We start from the raw sequence: 12,684 nt of genomic DNA, 5'->3' as shown, positions 1-12,684 counted from the left end.
ACAAATGGTGCTGGGAAAACTGGAAATCCATGTGCAAACAAATGAAACTGAATCCCTTTCTCTCGCCATGCACAAAAGTGAATTCAAAATGGATCAAGGAGCTTGATATCAAATCAGAGACACGCCGTCTGATAGAAGAAAAAGTTGGCTACGATCTACATACGGTGGGGTCGGGCTCCAAATTCCTCAATAGGACACCCATAGCACAAAAGTTAATAACCAGAATCAACAAATGGGACTTACTCAAACTAAAAAGTTTTTTCTCAGCAAAAGAAACAATAAGAGAGGTAAATAGGGAGCCTACATCCTGGGAACAAATCTTTACTCCTCACACTTCTGATAGAGCCCTAATATCCAGAGTATACAAAGAACTCAAAAAATTAGACAATAAGATAACAAACAACCCAATCAACAAATGGGCCAAGGACCTGAACAGACACTTCTCAGAAGAGGACATACAATCAATCAACAAGTACATGAAAAAATGCTCACCATCTCTAGCAGTCAGAGAAATGCAAATCAAAACCACCCTAAGATACCATCTCACTCCAGTTAGATTGGCAGCCATTATGAAGTCAAACAACAACAAGTGCTGGCGAGGATGTGGGGAAAAGGGTACACTTGTACATTGCTGGTGGGACTGCAAATTGGTGCGGCCAATTTGGAAAGCAGTATGGAGATTTCTTGGAAAGCTGGGAATGGAGCCACCATTTGACCCAGCTATTCCCCTTCTTGGTCTATTCCCTAAAGACCTAAAAAGAGCATGCTACAGGGACACTGCTACATTGATGTTCATAGCAGCACAATTCACAATAGCAAGACTGTGGAACCAACCTAGATGCCCTTCAATAGACGAATGGATAAAAAAAATGTGGCATTTATACTCAATGGAGTATTACTCTGCATTAAAAAATGACAAAATCATAGAATTTGCAGGGAAATGGATGGCATTAGAGCAGATTATGCTAAGTGAAGCTAGCCAATCCCTAAAAAACAAATGCCAAATGTCTTCTTTGATATAAGGAGAGTAACTAAGAACAGAGTAGGGTCGAAGAGCATAAGAAGATTAACATTAAACAGGGATGAGAGGTGGGAGGGAAAGGGAGAGAGAAGGGAAATTGCATGGAAATGGAAGGAGACCCTCAGGGTTATACAAAAGTACATACAAGAGGTAGTGAGGGGAAAGGGAAAAATAATACAAGGGGGAGAAATGAATGACAGTAGAGGGGATAGAGAGAGAAGAGGGGAGGGGAGGGGAGGGGAGGGGGGATAGTAGAGGATAGGAAAGGCAGCAGAACACAACAGACACTAGTATGGCAATATGTAAATCAATGGATGTGTAACTGATGTGATTCTGCAATCTGTATATGAGATAAAAATGGGAGTTCATAACCCACTTGAATCAAAGTGTGAAATATGATATATCAAGAACTATGTAATGTTTTGAACAACCAACATTAAAAAAATAAAAAAATAAATTAAAAAAATAACGTGATCATGTGAAATGATGAATATGTCAATAATTTCAACTGTGGAAATAATTTCACAATGCATATTGATTAATATCAAAATATCACATAGTGAAATGTGAGTATAATCAATTTTCATTTGCAAATTATACCTTAAGAAAGCTGAAAAAGGTATTCCTCTTTTGCAGAAGAACTAACTGCTAAGAGACTACTACTGTATAGCTTTTCTTTAAAAGTCTCTTTTCTTTATTGTAATGTTGGGCGTGTTCAAAGGAGGGGTAAAGAGAGTTGATCCATTAAAAAATCCTAGACCTGATGTGAAACAAAAGATAAGTCTTTTGTTCATTTCTCCCATTAGTTAATAATCTTTCCATTTATACTTAATATTTTCACATAGATTAGTTTATTTATGTAAAATTATCATTATTTATTATTATTTCATTAATATTTATAGAATTCTTACTGTGTGGCATGTACTATTCCATATGGCAGCAAACAGCCAAGAGTAAATGGACAAAAATCCCCAGGCTTATGAATCTTGCATCCCAATAGTGAAATAGACATTAAAAAGGAGAAGCAATAAAGTAATGTGCTAGATAGTAAGTGCTAAGAAGGAATGTTAAGTCTTGGGGGTAGGATCAAGAATGATGCATGTTGTTGCAATATTGGATGGATTTACTGTTGATTAAAACTAAATTAATGAACTTTAGGCTGTTATGTCACAGCAGGATCATTCCTATAGTCAGAGAACAGATCATTTAGAAGAGTCATTGTTATGGGTCGAATAGTATCCCCCACCAAAAGATATTTCAGAGAGTTAGCCCCTAGAACATCAGAATGTAAACTTAATTGGAGACAGGATACTTGCAGAAGTAAGCAAGTTAAAATAAAGCCATTAGGGTAGGCTCTAATCCAATATGATTAGTGTCCTTGTAAATGGGGGAAAATTTAGATGCTAAAATAGACATATACATAGGGAAAATACCATTGGATGTTTAGAATTATGCTACCACAAGGTAAGGAACTACCAGGACCTAGGAGAGGGGTCTTATGAGGGAACAGGACTCTGTCAGAACCTTGATTTCAGAGTTACGGCCTTCAGAAGCAATACATTTTTGTTGTTAAAGCTACTTTATATGTAGTATAAAGTATAGTAGCTCTAGCTTGTTATAGCAGATCTAGCACACTAATAAAACCAACTTAAAGGTATATAGGATAAGGGTAGGTGATAAGCCAAATGGCTCCAAAGTTATTTATAATCTACTTATAAACCAGGAATTTTTATTTAATTTAATAAATATATAAAGTTTATTATGTATCAAGGAATATTTTAAGTAAATATTAACCAATATGTCCAAATAATAATTCTGTTATGTAGATTCATTCATTATTCCCATTTTAAAGATCTGACACCATAGTTTGGTCATACCATCCCTTCTCAATAAAAAGGAAAACATTGAAACAAATATTAAATATCAAGGTAGAGATTTGGGGGCCCCTGTAAGAGATTTTCCTACAGAACATTTACACATAAACAGTTTTTAAAAGTACTTTTTTTTGTTGGTGATAGTGAAATATGTAGGCAGTGGTCATGCTCAGCATTGAACACCTATGTTTTATAAGCCAGAGCTTGGACACATCACTCAACTTTTTTCAGTCTACATACTTGGATCTGTTAATAGGTACCAGGTTACTGTAAAATTAAATCAGAATGAATTTAAATTTAAAATAATATCAAAATAGAATAAAGTCTCTAATACATAGTTTGCTGTAGAGATTTTCATTTTTAGGGAGACTATCCCTTCAATATCCTCTCAACTTATTAATCTATACACTATTTATGAACATTCAGATCTAAGGAACTTTTACATTATTTACAGTACACTTGAAAGGCTTTGACTTCCAATCTGGAATGTAAGATATCTGTCCTAATTTCAAAAGGGTAAAAAATTGATATCAAAGGGTAATTCATGCTAATTAATGTTTGAGCATAAAACCAATCACATGTTAGTTCTTTAAGAAAATCTTTAGATTCAGATTTACAGAAATGTAAATTAATTTCAGGATTCTGCCTTTAATTAACTTAGGGTGCAGATGCTTAAAATGGGAATATAATCAGGTTCATTTGGGAAAGATTCGTGATGCATTCTTTCCACCAAGGTTCTAGCATGGGGGAGTTGCTTATAGATCCTTTCTCAAGTGTATATTGTTAATACGGGGGAAATGATCCTTTATCAAGACCTGCGTGGTGTATTAGTCAAGTTGAATGTGCTTGCTGCTGTAACAATCTTCATATCCCAGGCCTTCAGCACAGGCAATATGTATTTCTTGGCTCATTTCACAGTTCTGAGGAACGTTAGTTATCTCTCCTAAGCAGACCTGACATAGAGAGACTGTGGGATCCAAACTCCTATCCTTCCCTATTTTGACAAGTGGTCTCCATGGTTACTGAGGAGAGATCAGAGAGACCTGGAGAAATCACATGGGCTAGATTCACATTCTAATAGTCACATCTGTCTTCAACTAACCTTAACTTGACTGGACCTTTTTAATCCCCTTTTACTCTCTGCTGTAATAAAACTGGCATTATATAAATGACCTAATATACTATGTTCTCTTTTCCCTTTGAGTTTTTTAACTTTCCTCCCTCCTTTTTGGAACCCTTATTTGCTGTATTCCAATAACTCATGTGCTATTTACTATCATAGCCAGCCCCCATGGGACCTATCTTTAGTTGAAACATCTTGTCAAGGAGTTTTTTCCACATTGTTCATGTTCACAGGAACCCCTAGAAAAACAAATTCTGATGATGTCTGTCTGAGACATTTTGCCAATGCAGTCAACCTTCATCATCATATAATTTATATGACATCCTGTATGGTTTCTGAAACTTGTTTAATTGATGGAATTAAGCAGAAATCTAATCTATAAACAGTTTTTCCCCTAGATTTTCACTGTTACTAAAAATTCTACAATTAATAAAAGATGTATTTTAATCCATATCCCATGCCTATTCAGTATAGCTTCATAAAATATATTATTATGAATTTTTCAACACAATTCCATATCAATTCCTATTTTTAGTATCTCTCTTTTATCAGCTAAATAATCATTATGTTTATCAATGCTTAACAGCAACAACAGCAATAATAATAGATAATAGTTACTCAGTGCATGTGTGTGTGTGTGTGTGTGTGTGTGTACTGGGCTATGCTTTAATATGTATTATCACACTTAAATTTTATCCTAATGCTATTATGTCAGAATTATCATTATCTCAGTATCGTAGACAAGTATTGCTAGTATCCCAGTATTGCTAAGATCCTGTGAGGCCATATGATCTGGGAAGTTACTCAGTAAGTGGTAGTTACTAAGTTTTAAACTTGGATCACATTTAGTTTCAAAGGTCTCACTCATCCTTCCACACTGTGTTTGAATAGGACACTGAGACAGGCAGTTTACCCCAGAGAGGGCTCCCTAGCTTCTCAGCTGTGTGATCTCTGTCAACTCACTCAACCCTCTCTGGTTTTAGTTCCCCAATTATAGTAATCTAGATTGTATTTCTAACATGACATAAAATTCCAAGGGATTATCACGGAGTTGCAAACTTTTTGGGAGGCAGATCTTTGGCAAACATTAAGGATATGCCCAGAGAACTCAAATCCCCAATTTAGCTAACAAAATAATTCTTATAAAATGCAGTAGTGCCATTGAGAAGTGTAAGAGACCCCTTCACATCTCCAGTATTTCCACAATTATGGAGGAAAATCATTCATAAAATTGTTAAAACAAATCTGATTGAAATAGTTTTGTGATTCACCTGTGTTTAATACAGTTATAGGCTATTGATGGACTTGTTCATGTCCTAGCTTTGTATCACCACCAAATCTCACATCCCACTCTTGATTCTATTTAAAACATTTTCTGATACAGAAGGTGGTGCAGTGGGGTTATGCATGTTGTAAGGTGTGAGTTCCAGTCTTTGCCTTTTTACCAACTTGTCTTGTGATCCATGCACTTTATCCTCTCCATGCCCCATTTTCTCATTTATGCATATGGATCAAAGCCTCCTTATCCATGAGGAGGCTTCATTTATTCTTATGTGCTTTGTACGGAATCACTATTATGTTTCTTTGAGGAAAGCATAGAATTTCTTGTCAGTGTAGAATATTTAATAGTGTTTCTGGTTGACATATAATTTTATAAACTAGATATATAGAAGTACAGCCCAAATCCTCCATCAGGTGTACAAATGGCTGTGTGGTGACAAAAACACACTGGAGATTCTGGCTAACTGCAGCTAGTAAAACAAGAAGACATTCAGCTCTGCCTTTTAGAACATGTGGGTGGCTGATTTTGTGTCTAAGCTGGAAAATAAAATAATTTACACCCTTTGGGAAAGTGGCAATCTGTATAAGTAAGGTATTAAAAACTGCATATCAATTTAATATCCCCCACATAGTGTAAAATTTAGTGCTTGTTAAATAAAAATGAATAAAGAATCTAAAAACAAACATAAGCATTTCACATTTGGAAAATGTGCCGCAACAGAAAGCCAAAACATTTATTGATGTGCTTCTTTCAACTACAAAGCACAAACCTATTTCCTTTTCAGATTATATAAATCTTGCTATGATTTAAAAAGAAAACTGGCATCTAATCATGGAACATTAAATCATCTTGGTTATATGGTTCGCTGGTTTATCTATTAAAGCAGAATTCAAATTCATTTTTAGAATGAGTTTCTGAGATTAAAATAGAAATGAAGCTAAATACAAACACATGATGAAATAAGGAAGGCATAGAAAGATAAAGTATCTAAAGAGTTATATTTTTTATTTGGGGGAGTTTGGGGGTGTTAATTTCATCAATAAATATTAAGAATTTTATTTTATCTCATCTCAATGAAGGCAAAATTTCAATCTATTGAATTTATAGTGTCATAGTTAATCTCATGGTAATATCCTCACATTTTTCTTCTGTTCACTTCAGTAAAAAGGGGAAGATGTTCTGATTTAATTCCTGCATAGAATAATGTTGACAGGTGTGTATATTAAGTAAATATTTATAAAACGAATGAATAGCTATTATAAGTGCAGATATTAGAATGATATTTTTAAAAGTTAGTAGCTGTGTGGAGGAAATAGATTTTGTTTTACAACATCTGATATCTTTGGATAATTATATTCTAAGAACCAAAACACAAACATACAAACTGAATGATAAAAATAAATAAGCAAGAAAGGAAAATAAGAGCTCTCTTATATTATTCTTATTTTTTATTTATGTCTCCCAGCTGAAGTTTTGTCTCATTTGATCAACATCTCCCCAGTCCTCCCTTCCCCTAGCCTCTGGTAATCACTACTTTTCTCCCTGGGTTTGACTATTTTGCACTCCACATACAGGGGAGATCATGCGGTTATTTGGTGTTTGTCTTCTTGTGCCAGATTTCATGTTCCATGTCCTTCAGGTTCATTTATGATCTCATAAGTGAGAGGATTTCCTTCTTTTAGAAGGCTGTTGGCATCCCATTCTGTTTATATGGCACATGCCATTGTGTATACATACCACAAACATCAGTTCATATCTTGAATGACATTTGAGTTCATATTTTGTCTGTTGTGAATAGCTACAGTGAACATGGGGTGCAGGTATTTGCTTAACATACCGATTTATTTCCTTTAGATATATACCCAGTAGTACATTGCTGGGTCATAGGGTAGTTTTATTTTTTGGTTTTTGAGGAGCCTCCATACTGTGACTGTATTAATTTCCATTCCCCAAGTAGTGTGCAAAGGTTCCCTTTTCTTCACATCCTTATCAACATTTATAATCTTTCATCTTTTGGATAATTGCCATTTAAAGAGACTATTTTAAAACAACTATTTTTATTTTATTAAAAAATTTGTTTCATCGGTGCATTAAAGTTATACATAGTAATGGGGTTCATTGTGACACAATCACACATGCATGGAATATAATTTGCTTGCTCCATTTTAGTCTTTAGTGCTTCCTCTTTCCCTTCTTTCCTTCCTCCTTCTATTCCCCTTCCTATACTCTACTGTCTTCCCTCTATTTATTTATTATTTTTCTAAATGGTGCTTTATAGATGTATATAAATGTGAAATTCATTATGGTATATTCATATTTATACATGGCATAATTTGGTCAATCTCATTCCACATTTCTTTCCTTTCCCCATCCTCCCTCCTTTCCTGTACTGCACTTATCTCCCTTCTATTTTCAGCCTTATTGGTTTTGATTTACATTTCCCTAATGTTTAGTGACATTGAGCAGTTTTTCCTACTTAGTCATGCATCAACTCCTTCATTGATATATTCTGAGGAATATATCATTAAGTGATTTCCTTGCTGTGAACATCATAGACTACACTTACTCACACTGAGATGGCTGTGATGTCACTAGGAGGTCTGATTTTATGGGACTGCTATTGTATTGTGCTCCTTTGTTGATAGAAACATTGAGATGTATGACTATACCTCTTGGTCATTTGTATGTTTTCTTTTGAGATGTGTTTGTTTGGGCTGTTTGCATATTTAATAGGGATTTTTTTATTTCTTTGTTTTTGTTTTATTCTTAAGTTGAACTTCTTATATATTTTAGATATTAACCCTTTATCCTATGAATGTTTTGCAAATATTTTGTCCCTTTCTTCAGGTGATCTCTTCATTCTGTAATCCATTTTGAGTTGATTTTTATATGGCATGAGATAAGGGTCTAATTAAGTTCTTCTGCATTTAGGATATCTAGTTTTCCCAAAACCATTTATTAAAGGGACTGTTCTTTTCTTATTGTGTGTTCTTAGCACCTTTGTCAAAGACCAATTTACTATAAATATGTGAAGTTTTTTCCCCAGGTTCTTTATTCAGTCCTAATGGTTTCTTTGTTTATATGCCAGTACCACTCTGTTTTGGTTAATATAGCTTTTGGAGTGTATTTTTTGAAGTAAGATGTGATGCCACCAACATTGTTCTTTGTTCAAGAATGTTTTGGTTATTGGGATCTTTTGTGGTTCAATTCTATTTATTTATTTATTTATTTACTTATTTTTTATTTCTATGGAAAATGCTATTGAATTTTGATAGGGATTACATTTAATTTGCAAACCATTTGAGTAGTGTGGACATTTAAAAATATTAATTTTTCACATCCATGAACATAGCCAGCTTTTACTTAATGTATGTTTTCAATTTCTTTCATTTCAGTGTATATGTCTTTTGCCTCCTTAGTTACATTTACATGTATTTTTTTTTCATTTACATGTATTTTTCTTTTTGATGCTATTTTAAATGGAGTGGTTTTTTAAATTTACTTTTTGGATAGTTTGCTGTTAGTGTATAGAAATGCTAATAATTTTGTATATTTAATTTGTGTTCTGCAACTTTACTGAATTTGCTCATTAGTTCTAACAGTTTTTGGTTGAGTTTTTAGGGGTTTCTATATAAAATATCCTCAGGTTCTACATTGGAAAATTTAAACAATTGGAAGTAAAAAATATTTAAATAAATAATTTTGATCTTTACTTAACATGTCTCTTTTTCTTATCATTATCTCCCCCAAAAGTACAGTGTATACTCCATGTATACATGGAGTATAATTTACTATTTATTTACAGGACATTTATCCTGTATTAGGTAATATAAGTAGTCTAGAGATGATTTAAAATATATGCAAGGATATGTGTAGGTTATATGCTCATATTTTGCTTTAGGAAGTAGAGCATCTGTGGATTTTCGTATCTGAGAAGGGTCCTGCAATTAATCCCCATAGATATCCAAGTACAATCTTATTATCATGTTGTCTACAAATAAGAACAATTTATCTCCTTCCTTTCTTATTAGGATGCCTTTTATTTCTTTGACATGCCTAATTTCTGTAGTTACCACTATGTTGAATAAAATAGGCAAGGGTGGGCATCCTTGACTTGTTCGTGTTGTCTTCTGCATTATTAACTGAGCAATTTAACAAGTCTATCACATGGAAAACATTGTTAAACTTACAGAAACCATTTTGAGTGGAGGTCCCAGTTCAAATAGTTTTAGGTAAGCATAACACTCAAGGCTTAAATAATATACTTTACAGAAAGATAAGTCTTTGCATATAGATGACATTTACCTATACAGTTTGAAGAAACTACATATTGGGATTGTGTAGTTCTGGTTAAACATGCCTCTCATTACATGTGGATCATCACATACTAGCTAGATTATAGATATGCAAGGGCAAATAAATAATTTCTTCTGTCAGTGAGCTGATGGATTTTTTTTTGGAAAGTGTGGAGATACACCTCATTTAAGTGTGTCCTTCTCTTTTATTTTCTGGAAGTAATTATGTAAATTTTGTATTAATACTTCTGCAAATATATGGCTGAATTTTCCAGGAGGATCAACTAGTCCTGAAAATTCTTTTTCAAGATATGTCTGGATTATAAATTCAGTGTCTTTTTTAAAATTATACATGAAAGTAGAGTGTGTTTTGATATATTATATATACATGGAATATAATTTACTCTGATTAGGATCCCATTCTTGTGGTTGTACATAATGTGGGATTTAATTGATGGTGTATTCATATATGAACATAGGAAAGTTATATTAAGTTTATTCTACTGTCTTTCCTATTCCCATTCCTCCTCCCTTCCCTTCATTCCCCTTTGTCTAATCCAATGAACAACTTCCTCCTCCTCCTCCTCCTCCTCCTCCTCCTCCTCCTCCTCCTCCTCTTCTTTTTTCTTTTTTTGTAGCAGGGATTAAACTCAGGGGCACTTGACTACTGAGCCACATCCCCAGTCTATTTTTTCTTTTATTTAGAGACAGGGTCTCACTGAATTGCTTATTGTCTCGCTTTTGCTGAGGCTGGTTTTGAACTCTGGATCTTCTTGTCTCAGCCTCCTGAGCCACTGGGATTACAGGCCTCTGCCATCTCGCCTGGCTTAATCCAATGAATTTCTATTCTTCCCACTGCCTTATTGTGTGTTAGCATCTGCATATGAGAGAGAACATTCTTGGCCTTTAGTTTTAGGGGATTGGTTTATTTCACTTAGCATGATAGTCTCCATAGATTTAGTGTCTTTATGATTAAAATTTTTCTGATTATCCACTTCATCTTGGTTGAGTTTGGGTAGTTTGTAGTTTTCACAGGATTGATTCATTTCTTCTAAATTGTCAGGGTAAATTGTCAAAAATATTTTGTAGGGTACAGTTGTCCAAAATGTACCTCAATTATACTTTTGATGCTCTATTATTTATAATGCTATTCTGTTTTGTTCCTGATGCTGGTGATTTGTTTTCTCACTTATTATTTTATCAGTCTTATTAGATTTGCTGATGTTTTTGAATTTTTTTGTTCATTTTCTTTATCCCCCTCCATCCCCCGCCCTGATTTCAATGTCATTAACCAACATACTTATGCTTATTACTTCCTTTTTTCTTTTAGCTTTGGATTATTTTTCTCTTATTTTTCTTGATGTAGGAGTTTATATTATAGACTAATGATCTTTTTTTGAAATAAAGCATTTTAGAGTGACAAATTACCTCTCAACACTGTTGTATGTTGTTTATTTTAATGTTATACAGCCTTTTTTTCATTCCATATTAGATTTTGAAATTTCCTTTGACAATTTCTCTTTGAGAATGGATTATATAAAAGGGTATTTTTGAAATTACTCATTGTTAGACAAGATCTTCAACAAAATACCAGCAAACCAAATTAACAACACATTGAAAGGATTATATTCTGTGATCAAGTGAGATTGATCCCTGGGATGCAAGGATATGGGAAGCTTCACAGAGGCAATCAGTGAATGTAATACCCTACATTAACAAATGAAGGATCAAAACCATATGATCATCTAAATACATACAGAAAAGGCACTTGAAAAAATTCAGTGCCATCTTATGAAAAATAAATTCTTAAAGAATCATACCTCAACATAAATATTACCCAATGCTGCAAGTGAATGATTCTCACTAATCTTTTATAGTTAACTGTGCTATTACATGATAGATATCCTTTGTGTATCAATACACTGTAAAAAATTGATTTCTGAACTCAAACAATTTGTTCACCCTCATTACTGACCACTTTGTTATGTCAGTATGAGCAACTCAGCTTTTGGTTCTGCACATTTTGCAATTTTAAATTTTACTCTCCATTTGTTATGTTAATATGTTTACTTAAAATAATACTTCATAATATTAGCTTTTCTCCATAAACAATTCTTGTCATTGAACAATTGTTTCAGATAGCCTCAGGCCCTTCAGTATAGGATTTCTGGCAAGGTTTAGAATGTAAATATGTCAGTTGTATCACCATCAATTTTTTAATAATTCGTTATTGGGTGAGTTTAGTAAAATGGAAATTAACATTCCAGACAACACAGTTCTTTCTCATCTGATAGCATAAGGTCAGTGCAATGGGAAAATCTTGGCAAATTGGGGTGTTTCTATTAACCTTTTCCAAAACTAAACCTTAAATTAATGCTGCTATCCAGCAAAAAATGCTATAAATAATTCTCCCACTATTTACTACTTAACAATTTGTGTGATTTAAATGTGCAGATTTCTTAAATCAAAACCAAACTGAGGAAATCCATTTTTGTTGAACACAAACTGTGTTCCAGTCACAGTGCCCAATGCTTTAATTGTAATATATCACTTATTTTCCAGAACAATCTTGTGGCATAGGTGTTATTATATCCCTTTTGAAAATAAATCTAGTAGGTAGCAGAGATATTATGTTAATTTAGTTCTGATTCAGTTTATAGCTCATATTTTAGAAAACAATAGTTTGCATCATTCGTGTATCAGGTAGGCAGTGTTCCCCATCAACCAGATAAAGAACCAGGACCAAAAATTTCTCTGGCCTTTATTACATAAAACTGTACACATAATTTTTTTCTTCATAAATTAGTATATTGTTTCTAGTAACTTTGACAATCACCAGTCATATTTCATTCTTTAAAATGAAAAGAGTATGTCACATGACTACTCTGAGGTTTAAAAAAACTAATAGCTAAAAGCCCTTATTATGAGGACCCTCAAGGGAGTAGTTGGCAAGATGAATCTGAATTTGTAAGTTGCAATTTGAATTTGAAATGTTTTATTTCTTGTTCATCCTACTCATCAAATAATAAAGCTTTTTTCAACATATCATATGAAGGAAAAATATTGATCAAAATTCCATGTTAATTTCA

General features: G+C 33.4%; 1 protein-coding gene across 1 annotated transcript in view; it reads left to right on the top strand.

Annotated features, from left to right (window-relative positions):
* Gucy1a2 (guanylate cyclase 1 soluble subunit alpha 2) overlaps positions 1-12,684 on the top strand; it is a 271,121-nt gene that overhangs the window by 164,981 nt on the left and 93,456 nt on the right. The window lies entirely within an intron of this gene.

This window comes from Marmota flaviventris, chromosome 9 (genome assembly GCF_047511675.1).
Source record: "Marmota flaviventris isolate mMarFla1 chromosome 9, mMarFla1.hap1, whole genome shotgun sequence".
NCBI classification, from domain to species: Eukaryota; Metazoa; Chordata; class Mammalia; order Rodentia; family Sciuridae; genus Marmota; species Marmota flaviventris.
Note: the sequence above shows the minus strand (reverse complement) of the source record. Positions and strands in the feature narration are given on the sequence as shown.